Source organism: Argopecten irradians, chromosome 2 (genome assembly GCF_041381155.1).
Source record: "Argopecten irradians isolate NY chromosome 2, Ai_NY, whole genome shotgun sequence".
Classification (NCBI taxonomy): Eukaryota; Metazoa; Mollusca; class Bivalvia; order Pectinida; family Pectinidae; genus Argopecten; species Argopecten irradians.
In genome coordinates, this window is record NC_091135.1 from 46,942,669 (window position 1) to 46,958,555 (window position 15,887).

General features: G+C 35.0%; 1 protein-coding gene across 2 annotated transcripts in view; it reads left to right on the forward strand.

Annotated features, from left to right (window-relative positions):
- LOC138315715 (TOX high mobility group box family member 4-like) overlaps positions 1-15,887 on the forward strand; it is an 82,196-nt gene that overhangs the window by 9,238 nt on the left and 57,071 nt on the right. Inside the window, exon 2 of one of the 2 annotated variants that reach the window (XM_069256948.1) lies at positions 262-298. The gene's annotated coding sequence lies outside the window, so the exon portion shown is untranslated. Of the gene's footprint in view, positions 1-256; positions 299-15,887 lie in introns of both variants that reach the window. The other variant, XM_069256947.1, reaches the window with a different exon arrangement.

Genomic DNA, 15,887 nt, shown 5'->3' on the forward strand with positions numbered 1-15,887 from the left:
GACAATGCTTTATGGTTGGAAAATGTAATTACATTGTATTTGTCTCCAATTTATCTGTCACTATCGTCAATATTTTTCTCATTATCAAATCCTGATTTAATTGAAAGTTTTTCAGTGTTTTTCCATCTTTTTTTTTCCAAGAAATTTATTCAATCTACTGACAACATTATATTTAGCAGTTCATTATAAATCAATGAATGCCACTTTTTTTCCTCTAAACTTTTGTAGACTTATTTTATTCATAATTATTTTTCAGAACAGATGTCAGAAGAAAACGGAGAATAGATGATTATGGGTCGTGAGTATTACATAACGTTAACAATTTCAATGATAATGAAAACATATGAATTGAACCTGCTGTGAGATTGAATCCTTTGAGGGTTCTGGAGAGTGGCCCGACTCTGGTTACTGTAAACAGAGATGGAGAAATTCTCCCAGTGAATGGGCTGGCTTTGTCCACCATTTTATGGTCGTTGGTTTATTTGTGGTACTGGTTGTGTGGGCCTGACAGGAGGTCGCAGATGATTTCAGTCAAACATGTTGTTCTTTTCTGGTCCATGTCAGCCCAACTTTATTATACCTGTTATCAACTTAGAGCCTCTGTGTTTGACATTTATTTTGACACTTAATATTTATTAAGAGAGTAAAAGAAGATATTACAAGATCTTAAGAAACCACAAATCAAGATTGAAGTAATAGGTCATATATTGACCAATTGAGAACAACTACAATATGTTACATAGATATTGGATGTGTTTAATCAAATAAAAGAAGATTTAATTATTTTCTCAATAATGGAATTGCTTATCCTTGAGAGAACTGACTGTAAATGTACATATCGTATAAGTGGTACAGTAATAATATATGTATATTGGGTTTTTGTGCGGGACATTTTGTGCTAATATCTGATTGTGCATATTGTATTTTCTATATGTTGTTTGTACAGTGATTACATTTTATTATCAATGCACAATTTCATGATTGCGCTTATCTGCCCAACATCAATTCTATGCTACCAGTATATAAATACAAGTATGATTTTGTTTGAAAATTGGCTTTACAAGAAAACCTTCAAAGTCTGGGTCAGAATTAGATATTGATGAAGATATTAAAATGATAAAACCCAATTTTTTTCACCTTGCTGGTTCAGTTGAGAAGAAAATGTAACAAAGGAAGGGCATAGGTAAATATTATTTTGGAGGTGTTGATTATGATTACGTATCTACTCAAGATTAGTGTCTAAAAGTTACAAAAGGATATTTATATATGGAGGAAAGCTAGAGTACTCTTGAGTAAAACAACTGACCAGCAGTCAGTACCTGGTTATTGTCGATGGGTTTTAAACTGCCAACCTCTGGGACCGTTTAGCATTGCAATCACTTGTGCAATGTTGATTTGATATTTACAAAAATAGAACCATTGCTTTAAACTCTTAACATAATGACCTCCATATTACCATATTTTAGCCAATGAAAATTGAGGAAAGCTGTATTATCAATAATATTAGATAATGACTTGAGGTACTTAGAAACACATTTGTTTTATTAATTCATGGCACCACATTCATAAATAATTACATTTCATGTAAGTCGTTAGGCCACATGATCGGCCTCATCAAAGCCTATCCATTCTGTCCAGTATCATAATCAAGCTCATTGCTTATTGTAAACATCATGAATACTTTATGACATATTGGTGCCAGCCAAGTTGGGAGGACTACATATTGGCCACTATTGCAATGCTCATAAGGTTTTTTGTTCCTGATGGTTGTTTTAATGCTATTGTTTTCTGTTGCGGTGACAAAACTGATAAGTCCTCATATCTGTTTGCTTTTACATTAAGTGCCAGGGAAATTAATTTAAAAGCAATGAAGTTGTATCCTTTGAAAGTTTAATAGTTTATCTGTGCCGATAGTTTCTTTGATATGTCAGTGATAACTGGAAAAATGCCCCCGGGGAAATTTGGTAGTGAGTCTCGGAAATCAACAAGATTGCAATGATGATCATAAATCGGTATATCATCACAGGATTTGGTGCGAGAAATAAATACATTAATAATGATATGAGGTTGGGAAAGTTTCTCACACCTATAGACGTGGGACCTACTTGTGGGAGTTGACTAAAGGAAACAAGTACATGTCCACTTTCATCTGTGTGATCTGCTATGTACTACACAGAAGAAGATGGCCTAGTTATCAGTATCATCAGAACAGTGTCTTATCAAAGGATGGAGGTCGGACACACCTTAATTTCTATCTTCACACATCCATACCTATGGCTCAGGATCACATGACATATGTAGAGGGTATTGTTCCCTAGAATATTGTACATATTCTACTAAAAATTTGATGTTGATACTTGCAAGGTGTAAACAGTTCAATGAGTTTAATTCAAAAAGTAGTTAATAATCCTTCTTTCAATTGTCTCCCTTGAATCTACTTCAAGTTTGGTATTTTATTGAACAAATCATTGTTTGAAAGGTAAAACATTTTTATCAATGTTGACATCATTGAACTTAAATATATTACACTTGTTTTTATAAATATTGCAGGGTATTAAATACACAATTAATGTCTTAAAGAAAAACTCTATATTTTACTCAATCAGAATACACAATTACTGAGTAATGTCTTAAAGAAAAGCTGTATTTTTCACTCAATCAGAATACACAATTACTGGGTAATGTCTTAAAGAAAAGCTGTATTTTTCACTCAATCAGAATACACAATTAATGAGTAATGTCTTAAAGAAAAGCTGTATTTTTTACTCAATCAGAATTCACAATTACTGAATAATATCTTAAAGAAAAGCTGTATTTTTTACTCAATCAGAATACACAATTACTGGGTAATGTCTTAAAGAAAAGCTGTATTTTTTACTCAATCAGATTACACAATTACTGGGTAATGTCTTAAAGAAAAGCTGTATTTTTTACTCAATCAGAATACACAATTACTGAGTAATGTCTTAAAGAAAAGCTGTATTTTCTAGTCAATCAGAATACACAATTACTGAGTAATGTCTTAAAGAAAAGCTATATATTTTACTCAATCAGAATACACAATTACTGGGTAATATCTTAAAGAAAAGCTGTATTTTTACTCAATCAGAATACACAATTACATGTACTGGGTAATGTCTTAAAGATGCTCCACCGCTGACAAATGGTATTTTTTTACTATTAAAAACAGGAGCAGACGATTTAGTATTTTTCTTTAGTTACAAAAGTTACTTACGTTACACCATTACCACCATTGAAAATTTTGAGCATCTTATTTTACTTCAAGATAAAAATATGAAAAATAATTAATTGCATCCCGAAAAAATTCCGTACCACTATATCCTATATGGAATGAACTACTGAATGCGCATGCACCAAAGGCAAAATAAATTATTTTATATTATCTTTTGTGTTAATTATACTATTATATACACGATTAAAAACCAATTATTGTTCAAATGATGAATATCATTTATGCTCTGTCGGCGATGGAGCATCTTTAAAGAAAAGCTGTATTTTTTACTCAATCAGAATACACAATTACTGAGTAATGTCTTAAAGAAAAGCTGTATTTTTTACTCAATCAGAATTCACAATTACTTGGTAATATCTTAAAGAAAAGCTATATATTTTACACAATCAGAATACACAATTACTGGTAATGTCTTAAAGAAAAGCTGTATTTTTTACTCAATCAGAATACACAATTACTGGGTAATGTCTTAAAGAAAAGCTGTATTTTTTACTCAATCAGAATACACAATTACTGGGTAATGTCATAAAGAAAAGCTGTATTTTTTACTCAATCAGAATACACCTTTACTGGGTAATGTCTTAAAGAAAAGCTGTATTTTTTACTCAATCAGAATACACAATTACTGGGTAATGTCTTAAAGAAAAGCTGTATTTTTTACTCAATCAGAATACACAATTACTGAGTAATGTCTTAAAGAAAAGCTGTATTTTTTACTCAATCAGAATACACAATTACTGAGTAATTTCTTAAAGAAAAACTGTATTTTTTACTCAATCAGAATACACAATTACTGAACAATGTCTTAAAGAAAAACTGTATTTTTCAGAAAAGAAAGAGAAAAGTGGTTTAGTAGGCTTACCACTTTTGTGTTTCTAAACCTAAACTACACAGTAAGGCTCCAATAATGTCGTATAAGATTAATTTTTAATATGTCTTTTACAGGAATAAAACTGCAGCATTAGATCAGTATCAACTGATTGTGGCTATGAAGGATTTCATTTTAATTAGACCATACATTTCCAGAAGTCTCTTATCACGGAAAGATTTTTCTGTTCAAGATTTATCATTTGATGAGAATCACAAAAATCCTTTTATGAAATTAAATGAAGTCAAATTTTTGTCTGAAATATTAATGTTTATGATATTGCTTTAAGAAGATTGAGAATGCTACTAAATCATTTGTCAGGACATGGGTAATTACTGATAGTGCTTGTTTATGGTATAGTCAGATTTGTCCTGTTCCTAGTCTAGATATGACAGTCTCTAGAGATGTATTCCGTTTTTATCAGATTTCAGTAAGGTTTTGCATGAATCAATTTTGTCCTTGTATGATGTTTTTGTCTGAACTGAATCGTGATTTGTCCATGTTGTCTTGACTGAACAATTTATGTCAATTTCGTCCTTACTAAATTGTTTCTGTTATTTCTATGAGAACTGAATCAGATTGTCCTTGTTTTCTTGATTAAACAAAGGACTTGGTATGATTTGTGCCTTTTTTGTCCCTAAATCTGTCAAATATTCAGAACTGTTAGTGATATTGTTGAATTTCAAATATCGAGTACATGTACATCCTTGATACAATAGGTATAATAGTTGTGTATCATTGCAGTTCGATATGGTTACCATCCTAAAGATGCAAAAATGATAAAAATGTGAAAAATTTGTCTATTTTGGCTATTTTTAGGGCATTATGCTATATCTGTGTTGTAGCCCACCATACACCATGCATACACTTTTCACATTTTATACTTCCTCTCATGTTCTACCTGTGACGTCTTAAAAACACTTCATTTACAGTTCCTATACTCATGGGGCTAAATTGTTTTCATGAATTAAAGGAAGGGCAGCCCAAAAACTTTCTTATTTTTAGACCTTACCACAAAACATTTCTCTGCCCAAAAATGCCCAAGAATGATGCCAAAGTCACTATCTTGAAAAGCATTCAATTGCCCAACGAAGTTGGCGGGGGATATACAAATGGGTTCCGTCCGTCCGTTTGTCCGTCCGTACGAATGGTTTCCGGAGCATAACTCTAAAACCAGTGGAGATATTTCCACGAAACTTCATACACACATTGTTCTTATGGTCTAGTAGTGCCTTTTGCTATTTTAAGGTTTTCATTTTTTGCAGTTTTTCCATAACCATGGAGTTATTGCTGAAAATATCATACTTTTGTAGCAGGTTCGTTTCCGGAGCATAACTCTAAAACCAGAAGAGATATTTCCACGAAACTTCATAGACACATTGGTCTTATGGTCTAACAGTGCCTTTTGCTACTTTAAGGTTTTCACTTTTTGTGCTTTTTTCTGTAACCATTGAAACATTGCTGAAAATGGCAGATTTTTGTGTAAGAATCGTTTCCGGAGCAAAACTCTAAAACTAGCAGAGATATTTCCATGAAACTTCATAGACACATTGTTCTTATGGTCTAGTAGTGCCTTTTGCTATTTTTAGGTTTTCATTTTTTGCACTTTTTCCGTAACCATGGAAACATTGCATGAAAATATCATATTTTTGTACCAGGTTCGTTTCCGCAGCATAACTGGAAAACTGGTTGAGATATATGCACGGAACTCCATAGTCACATTAGTCTTATGGTCTAGTAGTGCCTTTTGCTATTTTAAGGTTTTCACTTTTTGTACTTTTTTCTGTAACCATGGAAACATTGCTGAAAATGGCAGATTTTTGTGTAAGAATCGTTTCCGGAGCACAACTCTAAAACCAGCAGAGATATTTCCATGAAACTTCATAGACACATTGTTCTTATGGTCTAGTAGTGCCTTTTGCTATTTTTAGGTTTTCACTTTTTGTGCTTTTTTCTGTAACCATAGAAACATTGCTGAAAATATCATGTTTTTGTAGCAGGTTCATTTCCGGAGCATAACTCTAAAACCAGCAGAGATATTTCCACGAAACTTCATAGACACATTCTTTTTATGGTCTAGTAGTACCTTTTGCTATTTTTAGGTTTTCATTTTTTTGCACTTTTTCCGTTACCATGGAAACATTGCTGAAAATATCATGGTAAATGGTAAATGTTACTTTGCAAAACTCCACCCATCTTTGTGTTTATAGTCTAATATAAATGTCAAGGCTGTATACCTGATTCAACAATTGCAGCCCCGCTCTACTTGAATTATATTCCATCTTTCTTTAGCTCAACTTCCTTTTTCCTGTGTTTTTTTCATACTCATAAGTCTCCACAATCAAACTTTCTTCAGCTTTGATATCTCCATTGGCGGGGGATCTGAATTTATGTCCTTGTTTTGTTTGTTAAGTTTTTCCATCTAGAAACAAAAAAGCGCATCCTTGAACAAACTGTATATACCTCCTAATGATACCTGAATACAGCTGTTGGTATTGCTGCTCAACTGTTGTCCTCATCAGCCAGGTCCATCCATTTGATCCATTTTTGAGGGTTTCAAATCTTATCCTGGAGCTCTCTGCTGATGATGGGTAAGTAGGGGTGATCAGTCCCTACTCTCTGCCAGTCCTTTCTAGCTCACTCTCCTGTCAATTTAGCATACTTAGTCTTTTTTGCCCTATTGTCTCTTAGATTGGTATTTAAAAAAATGATAAAATGACAAATACATATTTCGGATGGATTCAAATTGACTCATTGTTACCCATGATCGATGATACCCCAGAAGAATTTAATTTGACATATTGCTACCCCTGAGGGATACAAGTTGACTTATTGCTTCCCCTGAGGGACACAAGTTGACTTATTGCTACCCCTTAGGGATTCAAGTTGACTTATTGCTACCCTTGAGGGACTCAAGTTTACTTCTTGTTAACCCGGAGAGATTCAAGTTGACTTATTTTTTATCCCTTATGGATTCAAATTGACTCAGTGTTTTTCCTGATCAGGTTGGTCAAGTTCTGTAATATTCATTTTCTGTAATTTTAAGATCTGTGTTTTAATTTTCTGACTTGGGCAACAGTTGAACAACATAAAGACTCACACTAGTTCAACCAGATTGCACTTTATAATCATTTGACTGAGTTTACTCATAGACTCGGATAACTCAGTCTTTAACTGTTACCTTTCTGAAGCAGTGACTCTACATTTCCTTATAGCTTAAAAATGAATACTCACTCAGAATATATGAGGTTTAGCTGGAAATAATGATCTTTCAAGAACGTGTAAAATAAAACTGGAATTCTGTTTCAGTTATCACTTACAACTTGTGATAATACTTTCAAATCAATTGTTCATTAAATGAATTTAATACACTTTACTTCAAAAAGTGCAAGGGACCTCTAATAGCAGCATTAATTTGTTTAAGTAGATTGGCAAGTCCTTCTTCAGATGTGTTAGATATTAGATTAATGTTATATAACTGTGACTGTTAAGGATAGCCTAACCATTCTTTTATTCCTGACATTATTATCAGTCACTGATGGACCATTAGTTACTTGTTAAAGCTACTAACTCTCTTTATAGTGTTTTGCATGCTGAATTTTATCTTGGGTTGACACTTAAAATAGTCCGACATTTTGTTTTTTGTTTCAATGGTGATCCAGTTAACTCCTAAAAATTTACCAAATCTTCGGGGTGTCTTTTCAATGACGTTTATTCTGGGAGGTACTGTTTTTGGTAGGATATTTTTCTGGAGTTTTCTTACAAGATTATTCCTTTGATCATTTTCAGACAATTTAACAAACATTGTGAATTTTGGTCCTTAAATTTGTATGATGCCATTTTGTTTTTATTAGTCCCTGAGCGGCAAATTGGTGACAATGCTGAAATTAGTAATAGGTGTTGTATACAGCTTCTACCAGGATAAGATGGAACATAGAAACATTGACAAGTACATTAAAATCTACATTTGAAGACACTCACAAAAATCAATACCATCTTGCTTTTATTTTGTATGATGCATATACAGTGAAACTTGCCTAAGCAACCATCCCTTTTTAAAGACCACCTGCTTATAACGACCACTAACACATTGTAGCACAATTTGACCTGTGTATAAAGTTCACTTGGCTATAAAGACCACTTTTCCCATGTAGTTTGACTGTACTGTTTTCAAGGTGAGCTTCTATAATGTAACTTTCCAAGCCAGCCATTGTTTTTAATTCAGACCATTGTGTAATCCGGTGTTATTGTATTATTAGCTCACCTGGTCCAAAGGACCGAGGTGAGCTTATGGGATACCGCAGCGTCCGGCGTCCGTCATCCGTCAACAATCGACTTCTTCTCCATAACCGCTGGTCGGATTTCAATAAAATTTTACTGGTAGCATCCTTATGGCTACTAACTGAAAATTGTACAAATGATGGGGCTGACCCCACGGGGGCCTGAGGGGCGGGGCCAAAAGGGGTCAATTTGGCTATTTCCATATAAACGACTTCTTCTCTGAAACCAAGCATGGGATAGCACCCATAATGCAATGGTAGCATCCTTTTAGGGTGTGGATTCAAAATTGTACAAATGATTGGGCTGACCCCCCGGGGGCCTGAGAGGCGGGGTCAAAAGGGGTCAATTTGGCTATTTCCATATAAATGACTTCTTCTCTGAAACCAAGCATGGGATAGCACCCATAATGCAATGGTAGCATCCTTTTAGGGTGGGGATTCAAAATTGTACAAATGATAGGGCTGACCTCCCGGGGGCCTGAGGGGCGGGGTCAAAAGGGGTCAATTCGGCTATTTCCATATAAATGACTTCTTCTCTGCAACTAAGCATGGTATAGCACCCATTATGCAATGGAAGCATCCTTATAGTGTGGGGATTCAAAATTGTGCAAATGATAGGGCTCACCCCCGGGGGGCCTGAGGGGCGGGGTCAAAAGGGGTCAATTTGGCTATTTCCATATAAATGACTTCTTCTCTGCAACTAAGCATGGTATAGCACCCATAATGCAATGGTAGCATCCTTGTAGGCTGGGGATTCCAAATTGAGCAAATGATAGGGCTGACCCCCGGGGGCCTGAGGGGTGGGGTTAAAAGTGGTCAATTTCCATATAAATGACTTTTTCTCTGCAACTTAACATGGGATTGCGCTCATAATGCAATGGTAGCATCCTTTTAGGGTGGGGATTCAAAATTGTACAAATGATAGGGCTGACCTCCCGGGGGCCTGAGGGGCGGGGTCAAAAGGGGTCAATTCGGCTATTTCCATATAAATGACTTCTTCTCTGCAACTAAGCATGGTATAGCACCCATTATGCAATGGAAGCATCCTTATAGTGTGGGGATTCAAAATTGTGCAAATGATAGGGCTGACCCCCGGGGGGCCTGAGGGGCGGGGTCAAAAGGGGTCAATTTGGCTATTTCCATATAAATGACTTCTTCTCTGCAACTAAGCATGGTATAGCACCCATAATGCAATGGTAGCATCCTTGTAGGCTGGGGATTCCAAATTGAGCAAATGATAGGGCTGACCCCCGGGGGCCTGAGGGGTGGGGTTAAAAGTGGTCAATTTCCATATAAATGACTTTTTCTCTGCAACTTAACATGGGATTGCGCTCATAATGCAATGGTTACATCCTTATAGGGTTTGGATTCAAAATTTTGCAAATGATGGGGCTGACCCCCCTGGGAGCCTGAAGGGTGGGGTCAAAAGGGGTCAATTTAGCTATTTCCATATAAACGACTTCTTCTCTGCAACTAAGAATGGAAGAGCACTTATAATGCAATGGTAGCATCCTTATAGGGTTGGGATTTGAAATTGTACAAATGATAGGGCTGACCCCGGGGCCTTAAACGGCAATAGATGCGAGGTCAAAAAGGTCAATTAGGCTACTATTTTCATATAAATTACTTTGTCTCTGAACCTATGTATTGGATAGCATATTTGTATGGTATCAATAGCATCATTGTATGGTTGTGATTCAAAATTAAACTTTGGGAGTCAATTTTGCTTATTTTTCTAATTGTCAGATTCTTGTGATAATTACTAACAAAAAACCAGGTGAGCGATACAGGCCCTCTGGGCCTCTTGTATTTTCTGTTTTGATTATACGAAGACTTGTAACAATAAAAGGTTGGACAGGTGACCGCTGACCATTTTCACATCTGTTCTGTGGATCGAATCACAGCCAGCTCCATGAAAGCTGAGTAGCTTAACCACTAAACCCAATCACTTTTGATAAATTAACAAATATCTAAAACTCTGATGTTTTAAATGTTAGAGAGATACAGTTGTTGTTTCGCTTGTTTGGAAATTGGCATTGGTTTTTAAAACCATGTAAAGAAAATGATTGTGATTTTGTTTTTGTGTTTTCTCTTTAATTGCCATTGACAAGGCAAACAAATATGGAATATAGTCATTACATGTTTGTGGTTCATCAAACTTTACATTGACAGTAAATATAGGGCATGGATGTTTCAGTCCAATCCCATTGTAGTTTAATGGGAGTGAGTAAAAAGACTTTACAAGCTGATCACAAATGTCAGCTTGCATCTGCCAATGCAGATTTACAACTATAAAATATCAGCTATTGTAGATATACATTTATGTACGCCTTGTTATACTATACAGGTTCAGGGAAAAAAGATACCAAGTTTATGGTTCTCGAATAACAAGATTTAATGCTTTTTTGTCATACAAAAGCTTTATGTCACAAATGATTTTAAAATCTATGTCTTACATGGAAATACGTTTTATCTGTAAGTCGTTCTCAATGAGAAAAAAAAAGATGAAAAGATGTGCAAGCTCCATTAGGGGAAAAATATTGAGCTGACTTGTATACTAGTGGAAACAAAATGGTGGTACATAGGGGGATGTATGGGCCTGTTCTGATATTGATTAGGAGCCCCCTGGGTGTTATATAATGACAAATGATTGATAAAACAAAACAGCCAGAATAAGAAAATTATAACCAGTTTGAAACCATACATCAAAGTGTTTATTACAACCCTTGTACTAAATTAGCTTTGTAATTCATTCCAAATCTGGCAGCATGGCGATAAACAACTAGTGTTTTATAGGTTAGCTGGATGTCTTCTGCCAGTGCATGCACTAAATTAATGTCCCCGTTCCTTTACTGCCGATCAAAGCTACTTAATGGCCCAAACATTGCCCTTTTGTTGAACATATAAAAAAAAACCTGCTGCATATTTTACATGTCCGGTAAAAGGGAATATATGTACATGTATTTGCTATTATGATTTTGATATTAAGTTAGGAAAAATATTTTTGACATCTGATATGGTTCATATTGGATATTATATGCCAGTGCTTTGACTTAATTTGAGTGGTTTATTGTGTATGTTCTGCATATACTGGCATAATGTGAAGTATGTCCCTGTTCAATTTGATCTCGGTCAGAACTGATTCAACAGAAAATCAAGTGTATCGTTTTTAGGAGAAAGGGAAGTCATTCGGGAACAAGATGTAATTGTGGGATAAAAGTATAAAACCTGTCTATAAAGACCACCCAAAGGACATCATCAGATGGTGGGCAGTATTCAAATCGCTTTTCATCCGTGGTCCGTGGTCTGTCCTTCCGTCCGTTAACAATTCTTGTTACCGCTATTTCTCAAAAAATGCTGAAGGGATCTTTCTCAAGCTTCACATGTAGGTTTCCCTAGGGCCCTATTTGTGCATATTACATTTTGGGACCAATCGGTCAACAAAAGGCCGCCAGACAGCCATCTTGGATTTTGATGGCTGAAGTTTGTTACGGCTATTTCTCAGAAAGTACTAAAAGGACTGCAATCAAATATCACATGTAGGTTATTCTTGGGCCCTATTTGTGCATATTGCATTTTGATCTATGAACAAGATGGCCGACAGGCTGCCATCTTGGATTTTGATAGTTAAAGTTTGTTACAGCTATTTGCCTATTTCTCAGAAAGTACTGAAGGGATCATTCTACAATTTCATATGTAGGTTCCCATTGCATTTTGGGACCCATTGGTGAACAAAATGGCCGACAGGTCACCATGTTGGATTTTGATAAGTGAAGATTTTTACCGCTATATTTTAGAAAGTACTGAAGCAATAGTTCTCAAATTTTATATCCAGGTTGCCCTAGGCCCCTGCATATTGAATTTTAGGACCGTTCGGTGAATAAGATGGCCGACAAGCTGCAAATTGTTATCGCAATATCTCAGAAAGCAATCTGTCTCAAATTTCATATCCAGGTTCCCCTAGGGCATTCGCTTTGCATATTGAACTTTAGGACCAATTGGTGATGGCCAACAGGTGGCCATCTTGGATTTTGATTGTTGAAGTTTGTTACCAGCATTTCGCAAAAAGTACTGAAGCGATTGTTCTAAAATTTCATGTGCAGGTTTTTCTAGGGGTCTAGTTGTGCATATTGCATTTTAGGACATATCGGTGACCAAAATGGCCGACAGGATGCATCTTGGACTTTGAAGTTTGTTACTGCTATTTCTCAGAAAGTACTGAAGCAATCTTCCTTAAATTTTAATGTAGTATTTAGTTTAAGAAATTTTGTTGCAATAATCTTTATATAGTATAGATATATTGTAGATCAGAATAGGATGCATCCACATTTTACAGACTTCTGCCCCTTTGTGAAAAGAAAAAAAAAATGGGAGAGGGGGGGGGTAGGGGTTATAAAATGGTCTCCTGGACGTCAATTCTGGTTTTTCTTAGGATCAATTTCTGTATTTTCTGGGATATTTTCATATTTGAGAAAAACTCTGGTTTAAGTCAAACATTGTTAACATTTACATTTCTCCCACCTGTCTATGACACTGAACTAATATTGACTTTAATTTTATAACTGCTCCTTAATTACCCAAATTTTGGATGCAGGTGTCTGAAAAAGGATTTTGGATACAGGTGTCTGAAAAGGGATAAGTAAGGCATTACCTAGTGTTTTTGTTTTGCATCCTTTCAATAGCTAAGGTTTTTGAAGGAAAAGCCAAATTTTGATTTTGGGGAGGAAAACTGAATTTACACAGTCCTACAGCTAGTATCATACAATCATCCGACTTTGACCTCTTATTAGCTATGTAGATACCTAGTGGTAGAATGTCTAAATCCTAAACAAATCAGCCATTCCAAGTGCTGCTCTATCTAAATCATTTTTATGATAATTAATTCTGATTAACCATTATACTTTAAACCAACTAACCTATTACTATCAATGTAAAACCATATACACATTTGAGTGGCAAAAATTAAATAAAGGTCATGTAAATTAAGATCAAGGTCAAATTTACTTTTGGTTCAGATTTTGATTTCTTTATGAATAAAAAAACGTATAATCTGTCTAACCCGAAATTTGTGCAATAGTTACTCTGTGAGGAGACTGCGGTGTTGGTAGGCTATGGTAGTAGTGTCCCTTCAGTGTAGTGGTGGTATAGACAGACTAAGGGCAGGCAGCTTAAAGGCTGTCGGAGATGTAAAGAAAATGAGTATTGACAATGCAATTATCTTCTGACAGATCAGAGCAAGCTGAAATATTGAAGTTTGGATTGAAATAAAAATGAAATTACCAAATTTACAGTTGAAGGAATTATTATTCATGCTATGTGGAATAGACCTGATTTGAAAGTAGTGACGCACATGTAATATGTAATATAAATGTTAGATTGAGATAGGCTGAATGCTTTGTTCGTATTGGAATACCAAGCACAATCATCATTTTTCATCATATTGAAATAACAAAACAATGACATATATGGAATTCTAACATCAAGTGTAATTACTCAGACAAATTGTGTATTGTGTTCCGAGTTCATTTATGTATATTTAAATTAGATTTACTTCTTCACCAAACTTTATTGAAATTCATGGTTTCCAGCAGGAGGTCATAATTTGTTGTGTTTAATCACATCCTTGCTACATTATTAAGTCATAAACTTGTTTCCAGCAAACTTTAGTTGCTGTACATATATATTGGCCTGTATTATGAAATAGTTTTAAAACGAGTAATTAAAATGGTTCTAGGATTCTAGTTTATGTAAATGTAAACGAAATTTATTACTTACATTGGCAATAAAAATATCAACATCTATTAATTAATCACACTTGTTATGGGGAATGAAGCATGATAGAGGTTTTATTGTGGTAGTAAAGCTGGAGTACCTGGAGAAAAACCAGCTGGTTGCACATGACCCGGGATCTTTTTTTTTGTGGGATGTTGACCCTTGCTGAAGTGGGAGACAAAATGTATATTTACAGCCTTGTCAAAGTTTAAGTATTTTGTAACCAGTATGGTGTAGAAAATTACAAGAAATCTTTGTATTAGAAAAATATTTTATGACAGTACATGAAGATTGAGATATTTTGAAATACTTTTTTTTTTTTTTAACTTTTAATGACTTTAAACATTTTTTATAATAATCATTAACAATTACATAAGTAGTTATGTTCTTCATTTTTTACATCCACGTGAATGACAGGACTCACTGTAATTAAGAATTGTCATTGTCACTTGCATGCACAATGGTTGTTGTCACACTTCCTGTTTTAAGGAATGCTGGGAATGTATTGGCCTGGATTGACCTCTGTGCATTCTTGCCAATCAAATCTGGTAGCCATGACAGACTGGTCATAATCTGTACTGGTCATAAGTGCCATTACAGTAGCGATTGATGGTCTCCCAGCTAGAGGTCACTAATGGTCATTTGATGGTCAAACAATGGTCACTCTACTCACATTAAAGTCATATCATTATACACATGGGGTCAACCCAATACACTGAGGTCACATCATACAAGGTAATGTGCTTGTGTTGTGTAACTACTGTACAATTAATTGTTAATACACATCACATTTCTGAGGAATAATCCTGGGGTGAAATTTTCATAACAGCAGATTCCCTGTACTGAAGGGCCTCAGGAACATAGCCTAAGGAAAGTTTATTTCAGATCGAGGGACGATCAATTCATAATAGTAGGATAACTGAAATGTAAGTTCTAAACTTAATTCATTAATTTTGTTCTTTACAATTTCCATGCCCCCTGGAATGGGTGGAGGAGGGGAGGGAGCATATAGATTTGTCCCTGTTTGTCCTTGCATTCTTATCTAGCTGTCCCGATTCCATATGGAGATTCTTTACAAACATTTCCAGATTCACAAAGAAATTATTATATTAGAAATGTACTGTTTAAATCTTTTATATAATTAAAGTCTTGGTGGAAGGGTTAGAGTTGTGACCTATAGATACTACTATATAATTAAAGTCTTGGTGGATTAGAGTTAGAGTTGTGACCTATAGATACTACTATATAATTAAAGTCTTGGTGGAGGTGTTAGAGTTGTGACCTATAGATACTACTATATAATTAAAGTCTTGGTGGAGGTGTTAGAGTTGTGACCTATAGATACTACTATATAATTAAAGTCTTGGTGGAAGGGTTAGAGTTGTGACCTATAGATACTACTATATATAATTAAAGTCTTGGTGGAAGGGTTAGAGTTGTGACCTATAGATACTACTATATATAATTAAAGTCTTGGTGGATTAGGGTTAGAGTTGTGACCTATAGATACTACTATATAGTTAAAGTCTTGGTGGATTAGGGTTAGAGTTGTGACCTATAGATACTACTATATAATTAAAGTCTTGGTGGAAGGGTTAGAGTTGTGACCTATAGATACTACTATATAGTTAAAGTCTTGGTGGATTAGGGTTAGAGTTGTGACCTATAGATACTACTATATAGTTAAAGTCTTGGTGGATTAGGGTTAGAGTTG